The sequence below is a fragment of the Atractosteus spatula genome, chromosome 14 (assembly GCF_055471065.1).
Source record: "Atractosteus spatula isolate fAtrSpa1 chromosome 14, fAtrSpa1.hap1, whole genome shotgun sequence".
In the NCBI taxonomy this organism is placed as follows: Eukaryota; Metazoa; Chordata; class Actinopteri; order Semionotiformes; family Lepisosteidae; genus Atractosteus; species Atractosteus spatula.
The window spans coordinates 8,543,268-8,555,375 of NC_142719.1; positions in this window are offsets into that span (position 1 = coordinate 8,543,268).

Below are 12,108 nucleotides of genomic sequence, written 5' to 3' on the forward strand. Positions count from 1 at the left end.
AAGTCATTCGACAGTGATATGTTGATGAGAAACGTCCAAAATCACTTTGTTATAGTAATAAATAAGACATTTTTACACTGAAAGTTGTTGTAGATGGAAAGTGTTTGCAAAGTGCTTGAATTTAAGTCCTTGATAGGGGGTCTGTACAACACAGATGCTCACTGTAGAAAGTAAATACACATTACTTGATGAGATCTGTGTGAGATTGTATTCAGGGCATGAATCTCTTTAAGGGGCATCTACTGTACAGAGTGCCATTCCTACAGTATATAGACTAAGATCACATGAGAAAATATAGGAAATGCATGCCTTGCACAGCAGCTTGGAATGCTTTATATTTAAGCAGATCTGATTTTTCAATCAGAGGATTTAAATTGGGAGGCAAAGGCTGGTATTTAACCAGCTGAAATGAGCATACACATTTTATGGGGAGCATGTTAAACTTTGGCGTCAAAGTCAATTTTCTGAAGTAAATTAGTCTGAAAGCCAGCCAGAGGAGTCAATTAAAAAGAAAATCATTCATCTCTCTGTAATTTAACCCAGTTTTTTTTCAGTTGGTCAATATTTGAAGCAGTATTTGCTAAGGGCAAACATGATTTTGCAACCATGCGGATTTTCAGATGCCTGAACACACAATCTTTCTGGTGATGGAACACAAAACCCATGTCCCATGAAGAAACTTCAGGGTTTACTAAGACCTAAAATATTTTTTTTCCTGTCAGATCATATTGTAATGCTTTGTGGTAACAGTTCTGTACTTGAAAGCAATATGTTTACACAGTAAAATATGCCTTCACTAGTATTTGATATTGCTTTGATTTTTTAAAAATATATAAACAGTTATTCAGCTTAGTGCCAAAATGTTAACTTCTGTCCTATTTCCTTTTGAATACACATTGCAGCAGATACTGTACATAACTTTCACATCAACTGTATACTGTAACTCCTGAGCACATGTCTTCTCTCTCAATCCCTCAAGATGGCTAACAAGGCTGTAACCCCACTTCTTTCACAGATAACAGTCACCACCTATAGATGGGCTGGGTAGGTGCACCCCTCTGCCCCCAAGTTTGCAGGTCAAGTTTATGCAGTGGCTTCAGTCATATTTCCTGTTTTTTCTGTATATTTTAACCCACTTGAGCACTGTCAATGCCACCACAGTCAGCTAATCCTATTACGCAAGTTCTATTTGCACTGCTGGATCCTTCCTCTTCATGTTAAACCTATTATTTGAAGCTTATTGGTATTTATGTAACTGGTAAAAGACAAACAAAAAAGAGAAAAAAAGGTTTTCAATCACTTTTTCACCCCCCGGATGAAGCAGTATTCCTCTGGACTTGTTAACCTATCTGCGTTTTATTCCTATTCATCCATTAAAAAAAGACAATTTTCAGCTAATGCCAAAATGCAGTATTGCATTGATCCTTATTATTCCTTAGGAGTCCTTCCTCATAATTACTTAAGAAAGCATGACAAGACTGAAAGATAGCTTATAGCATCATCAACACACTAATTTGTTTCCCTAAGGCATGGAAAAAATCTTATGTGTAGCCCCATGAGTTTTTTTTTTAGCATGAGAACCTATGTAACCTTTCAGCTATTGATGGATATGTCTACTTCTGCCCAAGCATTGACAAAGTGTTTCCTTGTCTGCCTGATCGAAATCAGAGTACCTCTTTACCATTTCTCTCCAGGGACTCATGCTACAGTAATAAGTTTAGGCTTCATTAAATTCCATTTCTAAATCCAAACTGAATTTCATTGTAGACTCGAGTGAACAACTGTCTCTGGAGAAGGTTCATGCTGAGAGGAATTACCAAAAATCCAATATAGGAGTTGTCTCTTCAAGCGCGGGTTTATGTTCAAGACTGTAAAAGACACCATAAGCAAAGGGCACACAGTGTGGGGCATCCCAGAGACTGTCGGCACCTTCTCTAACATCTACACTTTGCATGAGTTTAAAAAAAGAGCTTTTTTACAGCTGTATCATTAATAAACAATGGCTCTGACAAAAATAGACAAAGGGATCTTATTCTCCTATAAGCCTCGCTTTTATGAGTATGGGAAAGAATAAGTGGATTATACTGTAACTCCATCATCTTGGCCTAGTGAAAGTTTGATTAGAACTACTGTAGTATGCTTTTCTTATCCTCTTAAACTGATAGAGATATGTCAGTTGTTACCCTTTTCATGTATTGGTATCTAAAACAACAGGTCTCAGCTGTAACGAAACCCAGACCTGGGTCCACACTGGATATGAAGACTGAAAAGACTGTTCTTGAAGTGACACTTCTCTGCATGTTAGACATTTAATAATACTGCTGTTGCTGCTACTAATACTAGCATAATTCACTATACTGGAATCTTCTCTCTGGCTTCAAAATTACTTGAACAAATGTTTTAACAGCATCACACTTCATTCTTATCCTAGGGTAAACACACAGGCAGGTATGACAACTCAATCAAGAAAGTTTGGAGGAACCTGAGACTTGTTTTGACATCACATTAATCCAATTTAAAAAATGCCCAAAATGTACTGTATAACAGTGAATTAGGCAAAGCTTTTGGATAAGACGCTAAATGTTTTTATCCACTTTCAAAACATTAAGTTGTTGTTTAAAATTCTGATATTTGATTAAATGCATGATTTACTTTGGGATTTACTGCTCTGAATGTGTATGTATTTAACAGGATTTGCTTTGTCTCTAACCTTTTCAAGGACTGTAATTATATACTGTATGTAGCATAGGCTGCAGACGTTCTGTTATAACTTGGTAAACATTTTGTAGCTAAAACCTGACAGGATCTCATAAAAAAGATTGTGGAATTAAATTGGATAATAAAAAATACTTTTTTACATTGGCTTCTCTTGTCCAAGAGTTTTCAGTTTCTAAAACCTGAAATGGATCTATGGAAACTGCTGTGCCATGTTTTCATGTAAGAGTGTTATCAAGGGCCCTCCAGGTCATGGGCAAAGAACATTTTTTTATATATTGCAAAATATATTGGTCTCCACAGAAAAAATGCCATTAACATTTTTCTTACTGCACACTATCTTGTGAATATTTGTATTTTAGCCTACCAGATTAATCTGAGATGACATGGTCAAACTATAGACTGTTTGAAACTCTTGAAGCATGCAATTGAATTATACAATCAATGCCTTAAGGGGTGCCTGGGTGATAAGAGCTGGAGCATTCAAATTTAAAGATCAATGCACACACAAGGACTAACTAGCATGCCAAATATTCTTAAAATAACTTAATGATACCTTTGAGAAAAGACAATTAGTTATGCATTAAAGCTGACAAATTAATGTGGGCAATTAAAACTCAGGAATTAAAAACCCCTTATTAATTTGTGCCATTTGTCGAAGCAGTATAAAAATAAGAGCTCATTACTTGGCAATTATAAAATATAACGATTATGAAATACACCTGCTTTTCTGGAGTTGTTTTATTTAAATTACACTTCATGTTTAATTGGTACAAAGAATATTTTTTTTTTAGTAGCTCCATCTACTTAGGAGTTAATCATTTATTTTATAAAGTGTTCTCAACACATGAACTCAGAAAATCTTAAATAAAGTTTGGAAATATTTGTAAAAATAACCTGCAGTATTATTTTCAAAGTTTTGTTGAAAATAAAATCACTCTGTGTAAAGCAAAATCATGGATGATGGTAATTTCAGATATTTTTCCATATCTTGAAAGTGAGACTTTTTAAAAAAAGCACCTGCTGTGTTTATAGAAAAATGCATGCTTTAAAGGGTCACTGACTTTAGTACAAATGGTGTTTTAATGCAAGAACATGCAAGACCAGCATATACTGTACTATCGTTTTTCTTTTTTGTGGAGCACATCTCTCTTAATATTTACCTATCAAACTGTGATGGTGCAAACTGAGGCTTGGTTGACAAAACTCATAGTCATTTCCAGGTTAACAAGCAAAGGCTACCAAGCAGTAAGACTTTGACTGCATCAGGAGTAGCACTCCGAAATTTCCTCCATCCCACTACTGCCACCACGGACTTGAGCCGTAGATAAGAAGTTATAATGAGTTATCAATTGTTAGGGCACTGTCAAAAACTCAACAAGAGTTTTTTTTAAACAAGTTGTTAAAGTACATTATCGTCTCTATCCCACAATGTTGTATATAATCTCATTGTATATGAAAGTCTCTGTTGTTATTTCTGCTTCGATTTCATTTCCCTCTCCAGCTATTTCCTCTGGCAGGACAAAAAATGTGAAGTGTGAAGGGAAAACAAAGAAAGCTGCACAAACCTAAATGTCTGCAGACAAAACAGCAATACTGTATCTTTAGCCTGTGTTCATCTGCCTGTACAGTGTATAAAATATTAAATGTTCTTCATATAATGATGATTAGGCTTTTCACAAGACATGCACATTTTTACCAAGAATGCAGCTATTCCGGTGAAGTAAACAAATTAAAAGTAAAGAATCGCACATGTAGCAACCAATATGACAGCAAATGTTATATTCATGTTCAGTACTAATTCATATGTGTAGCAAATCAATCAAGCTTTCTCTATTAATGTGATGTCATTCCGATAACCATTTATGACCTCGTAAAAGAAATTACGTTCTGCAACACTTGGGTATGTTACATAATTGTGGTTAACATGGAGAGTAAAAGAAAGGCTGTTAACTTAATAAAGAAATCAGGTCGAGCTGCTTACTACAATAAGATTTGAACTCCAACTCTGAGCTATCAATTTATGAAATTATGTGATCTTGCACACATTGTACATCTAATTGGCTGATTAAAAACTTTAATAAATAATTTGCTTAATTTTATGCCTTTGGGGATTGTTTTTTAAAGATGTCGTTTTGTGAGGAATGTTTCCCCACTGGTCCTGCTGCCCTTATCACTCAATAGCTCTCAAACAAATGCTCTCAATCTGAATGCCACTCCATCTGGGAGCATCAGAGTAAACAGACGCCATCTCCATTTTATTATCTTGTCACTTTGTCAGCATCAGAACTGGTGGAGAGGAACCTGTACACACAAGATTCTCCCTAGGGCCTTCCAAAAACATACTCTGCACGCTTGGGCATGCAAGTGCAAGGGTTTAGTTAATGAGAGTGCATCGTTCAGGACCTGGGTTTGTAAATACTGGAGGGTTTGTTAATAGTGGAGGCCATTGATGAGGACTATGGTTGTGCTTATTGCCAACCGAGTACAAAATGCATAATAGAAGTGGCATGTATTCAACCTCAGTGAAATACAAGAGCTTCAGCTGATAAGAAGATAAGTCAACAGTAAGAATTGCTTATATTTCTATCATGCTATTGAGTCCAAAGTTTTGTATCACATCCACCACTGAAATATAGCATACACGTCAGTGCCACATGGCAGCCATTATGTACCAGTAGCCCCACTACAACATATCAGGCAGAGAAGAGAGAATTACTTCACTGATTTAATTCAGAGGGATTAAAAAAACGGATGCTAGATGGTACAAGAGTAATATGGAATTTAGCTAGTAAACCTGGATTAGCAACCCTGATTTTATGGATTTTACCACATTTTTTTAAAATAGCCAGGTATTCAGGAATTTCAGGTACCCCCTACAGAACAGAGTACACAGTCACCATACTGAGATATTGGTTTGGAAATTGTGATTCAAAGAGAAGAGTGCCACCTACTAATACAACAACACCACCTGCTCCAGCAAGCAGGTTGTCCTTGGAGGTCTCCCATCCTTACACAGCTTTAGAGATCTAAAGGTATCACACTACAGGGTGGTAACATTACTGTCTTACACAAGATTTATAAAGTGGTGTAATTTGCCTCTGTTGGCTGGCTCAATTAATTGTGTGCTACTTGTCCTATAAATTAAGAAGTCTTGGCTTAAGAGAGAATGTCTTTCCCTCAGATAACTGTTATTGCTTTTGTTGATTGATTGGGTTTGGTTAAGGGGAGAAGGTCACCACACAGACAGATAGGAAGAGAACAATGTCTGATAAAAGAAACATTGTAAAGATAGTGCTCCCAACTCTTTAATCAGTAGAAAGCAGATGGATTACAGCATTTCCAAAACTTTTAGGAATCCTTAGACAACCTGATGGTTTTGAAATAAAAGAGGTTTTAAGTGTCAACAGTGTGTTAACCTCTCATTCCATGGCCATGAGTTTGCCTTGGCTTTGAACTTGCTGCTTTTGCTGGTAAATCTTACCGCAGTGATTCACCTTTGTTGTGTTTGTTAGCAGAGGATCTCTGACAACAACAAACTCAGGTGTTACATACTGCTCACAAACCAGTTTGCTACTTCACAAGGATCTGAGCGATGGGTGACTTTATCATGGATGAGGAAGTGTTTTAAAGTTTCAATATACTGTAAGTAGCAAGCTTTTTAAAAAGATGATAATACTCAAGACTATATACAGTATATGAGTCATCTATTATGGCTATAGCCATTCAATCGAACTGGGTGTTTTAGGGTGAGTGTTGTTGTTACCGCTCAGGTTCAATCTCTATCTTGTCCTGATAAGGAAAGAATATAAATCCCTCTAGGTGCTTATGAGTAGAGCTTGTTGCCTTTCTCTTCTCTAACCAACACATGGCTCGAAACAAGAAAGTTTACACTAAGCTATGCGTTGGGCTCCTAAATTGCTCAGCTACTGTAGGTGCTCATTCTGAACAATCTGAGCCCTCTAACCCCTATCATGCACGTTGAACCACAATACAGGAGTCAATCAAATTTAAATGTTGCACTTCCACTCTCCAGCATATTAATACTCCCTGGCTCCCCACAGCTCTGCAAGCATCTTTTGTAGTGCGCCTCCCGCCACTCCATCTTCACCCTTGTAGCAGCTCCCTGGCTAATTCCTCATAAATGAGGGGGGCTATGACAGTACTTTTCAAAAATCACCTCACCCAGGCGAATTAACACCAAAGTATTAAATACACTATCACTTATATTTTTGACTTGTTTCATCATAATTAGAATTTGACAGAACTATTACAATTTTTTTTATCCAACATTCAAAGCCACCTTTTCCATGACGTGTATCTCTGTCAGTTCTTATGCTTTTCTAGAACTTGATTACTGCAGAATTTCTATTAATCTAAAAACACCACTCAGCAGCTGAAGGGATTGCAACAATTTTCTCTGATTTCTTGTTCTAACTTGCCAAAGCCTTGACATTAGTCTCTGATCAGCACCTTCACTAAATGATTCACTACCACAAGCCTGTGTCTAATTCAGTGATGACAAAATAAGCTTTATAGCCTAGAAACATATTGCAAGAAAAAAATCTCCTTATTCTCTCTGAGACATAACCACCTTATTGACAGACGAAGGACACATGCCTTTTTATGCAGATAACTGCTATAATAAAAGTGTGAATATTTTGGAATGGAGCTTTTGGCTTACGTTTCCTTGATTAAAAATCAGAATAGTAAAAGAAATTAAGTTCACAATATTAACTTAAAACTGTAATGTTAACTTTTTCTTAAGGGACCACAATCAGCAAATCCACATTTTCCTTTGAAATTAATATTTCAAGGTTTGCGTTATAAAGTGCTTCGCTGTATGCTGTGTTGATTTAATTTTATGCCATCACATCTGCTTCATCACACTCCATTTCAAAAGAGACTGCAAACTCCCCAATTTACACAGGGACACCACTTCTCGCCTGCCAGGAATAATCAGCGAGTTAAGAAAGGTATTTATGCCTCAGAACTCTTGAATACAATTAAAGAAAATAAGTTAATACCAATTGATTTTTACCCAGGGAAATGTGAAGCGGGCGTAAATATTTATTTATAGGCTGAATTGTATGGGTTTATTTGTTTTATTTTGTTATGATGCCGTTTGAAATAAATAAATGCCCCTGCCAACACCAGGCCATTATATTGCTCCTCACACCTGGGATGACAGTGAATAAACTGATTTGTCCTTTAAGAGATCTGCCAGGTCTTTAATTTCACATTTTGATTCCAGTAAGGAACTAAATGGCATGGACAGACACACAACTGAGCCTAACATATAGGAGTAACAGAGCTTATTGGGCGTGTGTGAGCTCATGAGAGTAACATACGTACAGTCCCTTAATGTGTACAAATGAGAGGAAGCCATCTGGTCTGCATAGCTCATTTGTTTTTTTTTCTTTCAGGAGCAAATCGAATCCAAGGATCTCATCCAGCCAAATCTTGAATGAAGGACATCAGATTCATAAACATGGCTGGGTAGCGAACCATGTCCACTGCTGTTGAATTAATGGGAGATGAGCTTTTTGCTACAGTGGAATTCACCACTGTTGCAGGAGTAAATTCAGGGCTGAGAGACAGCAATGCTACTGTACTGTATATGCTGCCTTTGAATCTATCCCAAAAGGAAACTGTCAAGTCCTCATTGTTGCAACAGCACCCAATATCTGTTCTGTTACTGACATGACACATGAGTGAAAGGCTGTAAAAACAACAAAACAGTAGAAAACTGCTTTTTTTACTTAAACAGTAAACATAAACTTTGTTTCTTAATTCAAAGTGTATGCTCAGTCCTTCAGAAGCAAAACTCGGGATATATGAATCAAGCAGTTTAATATTTTTTGAATAAATGTAAGTTCTACTGAACTGATAAAATTTTTGAGTTGAGGATTACTCCCACCTGATAAATCCCATATATAATGGTTCAATTCAATTCCTGCCCTTGCATAACCTTGCTGTCTTCACTTTCCATGGGTGAATATCAATTGTTTTTTTCTACTTTTTTCTGTGATTGTGTTAGGCAGCTTCTCACAGTTTTATCTAAAGGGATGACTGGAAGAATTCTTCTAACTGTTCTGTTAGGAATGCCCTCTATCTATAATTTTTTTTAAAAACTGATGTTATTGACTCTGAATATTTGATTATTTTTTCCAGCCAGTGTATTGCAGTTTCTTGTGTCACATACATTTTCATCGACACCTTTCGGTTTTAATCATTTTCTTTGACCTGAATACTGACAGCTGATGCTGGAAGCTGTCTTTTGCTTTTGCAAAGAGTAGTAGAGTAGTCAGAAATATTCTGTCTGGGCATTGCTCACATAACTCCTGGCCTGATGACATTAAAAGGGAATTAAATCCCACCCACTCATTTTGTTACACAACAACATCAATTATTAGAAAAAAAATGACTTTATAATGCATAATTTGCTGTATAATGAAAATGACAATAATCCAGGTAGAGAGTCAAGCTAGTTTATGTCATTTAATAAGTTAATATGAAAGCTTTTTCTTTTTAAAATATTAAACAATTAAAGTAGGTAGCTGCGTCAGCATACGTAGGCTGCAAAGGAACAGGTAAAGGTTTTTTCCATGATGAAAAGAGAAGTAACGAGAAATGTTCCAGCTTGTGGAGCCTTCTTCAGGTGTCTTCACACCTGAAGAGAAGGAAGAGGAGAGGACTGCACGGTAGCAGAGTGGTCAGCATTGCTGCCTTGCAGTGCTGGGGCCCTGGGATCAACTCCGGGGTACTATCTGTGTGGAGTTTGTATGTTTGCCCTGTGTTTGTGTAGGTTTCCTCCAGATACTCCAGTTTCCTCCTACAGTCCAAAAACATGGTAGGTTCTCTGGCTTCTGGGAAAACTGGCCCTGGAATGAGTGTGTATGTGTTTGTGTCTGTGTCAGTGTGTGCTCTGTGATGGATTGGTGTTAGTTGCTTGCTGGGATAGGCTCCAGCCCCTGCCCCCCCAGTCTTAATCCACGTCCCGTCCCCCCCCCAACTCTGTATTGGATCAAGGGGTTTGAAAATGAATGGATGGAAAAATAGAGGAGAATGAGTTATCAGGTTTAATGAACTACAAAACAATCTATATTTATTTTTTTGTCTGAGAACAGCATGAACAAAACTATTAATAAAATTAACATTATCCAATAAAGAAAGAGGCTGGAACCAAGCATTCTAATTGTAGTGTTAAGCAACACACTGCAATCTGTAAATTGCATGATGAAAAACAGAACCAGCTGAAAGAAGATCATCTTATTCAAAGACATCTCACCATAGTTTCACTGTTTTGTGCACACCTTGTTAAACTACACAACAACTATAGCAAAATGTCCCCGGGCACTTGCAGTTCATCATACAGGACTATGAGTAAAAAATAATTTGAAAGAAGTCCTGTTTACCAAAGGTGCACATAAAATGTGTACATATTTCAGCGATGTCTGGACTACTGGACTAGCTGATAACCTGAATAGCAGAAGGATAGGCTGATTCAAATGACATCTCTTTACAACTCATGCAACCCGATCAGTTAGTCAGAGATCAGGGGATCAGAGTCAGTGATGATATGTTTTGTACTTCAGCACATTTGAAGATTTGATTTTAGAATGTTTGTTTAACATCCAGAAGTGAGCTCTAAGAATGTGTAATAGTAATCGTAAAGAGCATCTTCATCAAATGAGCTGAATGCGTTTTGTGGAACAGAAGCTATGAGGCATTTTTAGCACTTGAGACAAAAAAAACTGTGCTACATTTGGAAAAACTAAACTAAACAAATAACCAAGCTGAATACACATCATCTGTTGTAAGAATGCATTACCATAATGTGACAGAATTTGAGATTTCAAAGTTGTTTTAAATAGCTGCCATTTTTCAACAAAATGTTTCAGACATTTAATATAAACTATCAGCTTTGCATTTTGCAAAACATTTTAACTAGGCCAAATCTTGCTGTTCAGTAAACTTTTGTCATAATTCTAATTTCTAGATGAGTTAAAAAAACACTGCACCATAGCCTGGTTCATTATTTTTAAAAGCCAGAATTTGTGACAAAGACAGGTCTTCAAGTACTAGAACAGATTATTGTGGGGTTGAAAACCTGTACCACTTCTGATAAATATGAAACTAAAGGTATAAAAATCCTCAGAAGAGACTTATCAATCTATTTATACATACTGTATATCTTTATAGAAAAATAAAATTTACAGGATTTGGATATTGCTTTAATCTTTTTAGTGTCAATTTGGATTATCCAATCACTTATGACTGAGACTAATACACTCAAGTTTCCAGCTATAGCATAAGGACTAAATCATTTTCATTCGTGAGAAGGTTGATTGGGAATATATGATGAGGTGATTTAAAGGGGAATTGAAATCCTATTTTTATATTTCGGAGTTAGAAAGAATCAAAAAGAATTAAAAGAATATTTTAATCCAGTAGAAACATTACTCTCAACTTCAGGACAATTTTGTGGACAAATACAACTAATTAAATCTGCATGTGGATCACACTGGAACATTTCTGGAGTGAATGTCTGCCGCACAACCTGTACTTATTCCATTAGCCATTACAGCAACTAGTGAGCAGGAAGGGCCATCTCATGTAGCAACTTGCACAAACTCTGACTGAGTGACAGCACTGGGACTATACAGTACTTTCACAAAGCTCAAGATTTTGTGCTTAATTTAGACTTTGTAAAATGTTGTGATACTGCCAATTAATTTATTTTGTTACTGAGATTTAATAATCAGTCTGAGAAACTGGAACTGCACCTTCTCTTTAATCTGTTGAATTTCAAGCCAGGAGAAAATCAAGAATGAAAAATACAAAAAGGAACTGTGCTTCTGTGTCACCAGTGTGTTGGGGCCTACAATAATTTACCTCAGGTTGACCTGCTAGTAGTTGTCTTTACCAAGGTATTGTGTACATGTGCTGTGTGCTATCAGACCAAGCAAGGGTGATGGTTTGGGCAGAAGTCTGCTCCACATCTCCACAGCGAATGAATTGCTGGCAGCCTGACCGCACTATACTGGACTAATCGAGTCCCAAGACCTCATCTGCTACCCTTAAAGCTGCCTCATACTGGGGTAACAGTATTACAGCAGGACAACGGATGTCCTCATTTTGTTTGTGTGACAGGGGCTCCCCTGTGAGAGGAGCATTCGATAACTATGCCATGGATGTCCCACTCACTTGATGTGAGCCCCATTGGGCATCTGTTGAAAGAGCTGGGATGAGGTGTGGTATTTAGAGCTCAGAAACCAGAAGCAGGATAATGCTTGTCCAGCCTTAACACAAGTAAGGGGATAAAAATTCTACAAGACAGCATCTGCAACTTGGTGCAAAGCATGCGTCACAGATGTCCAGCTTGTTTTG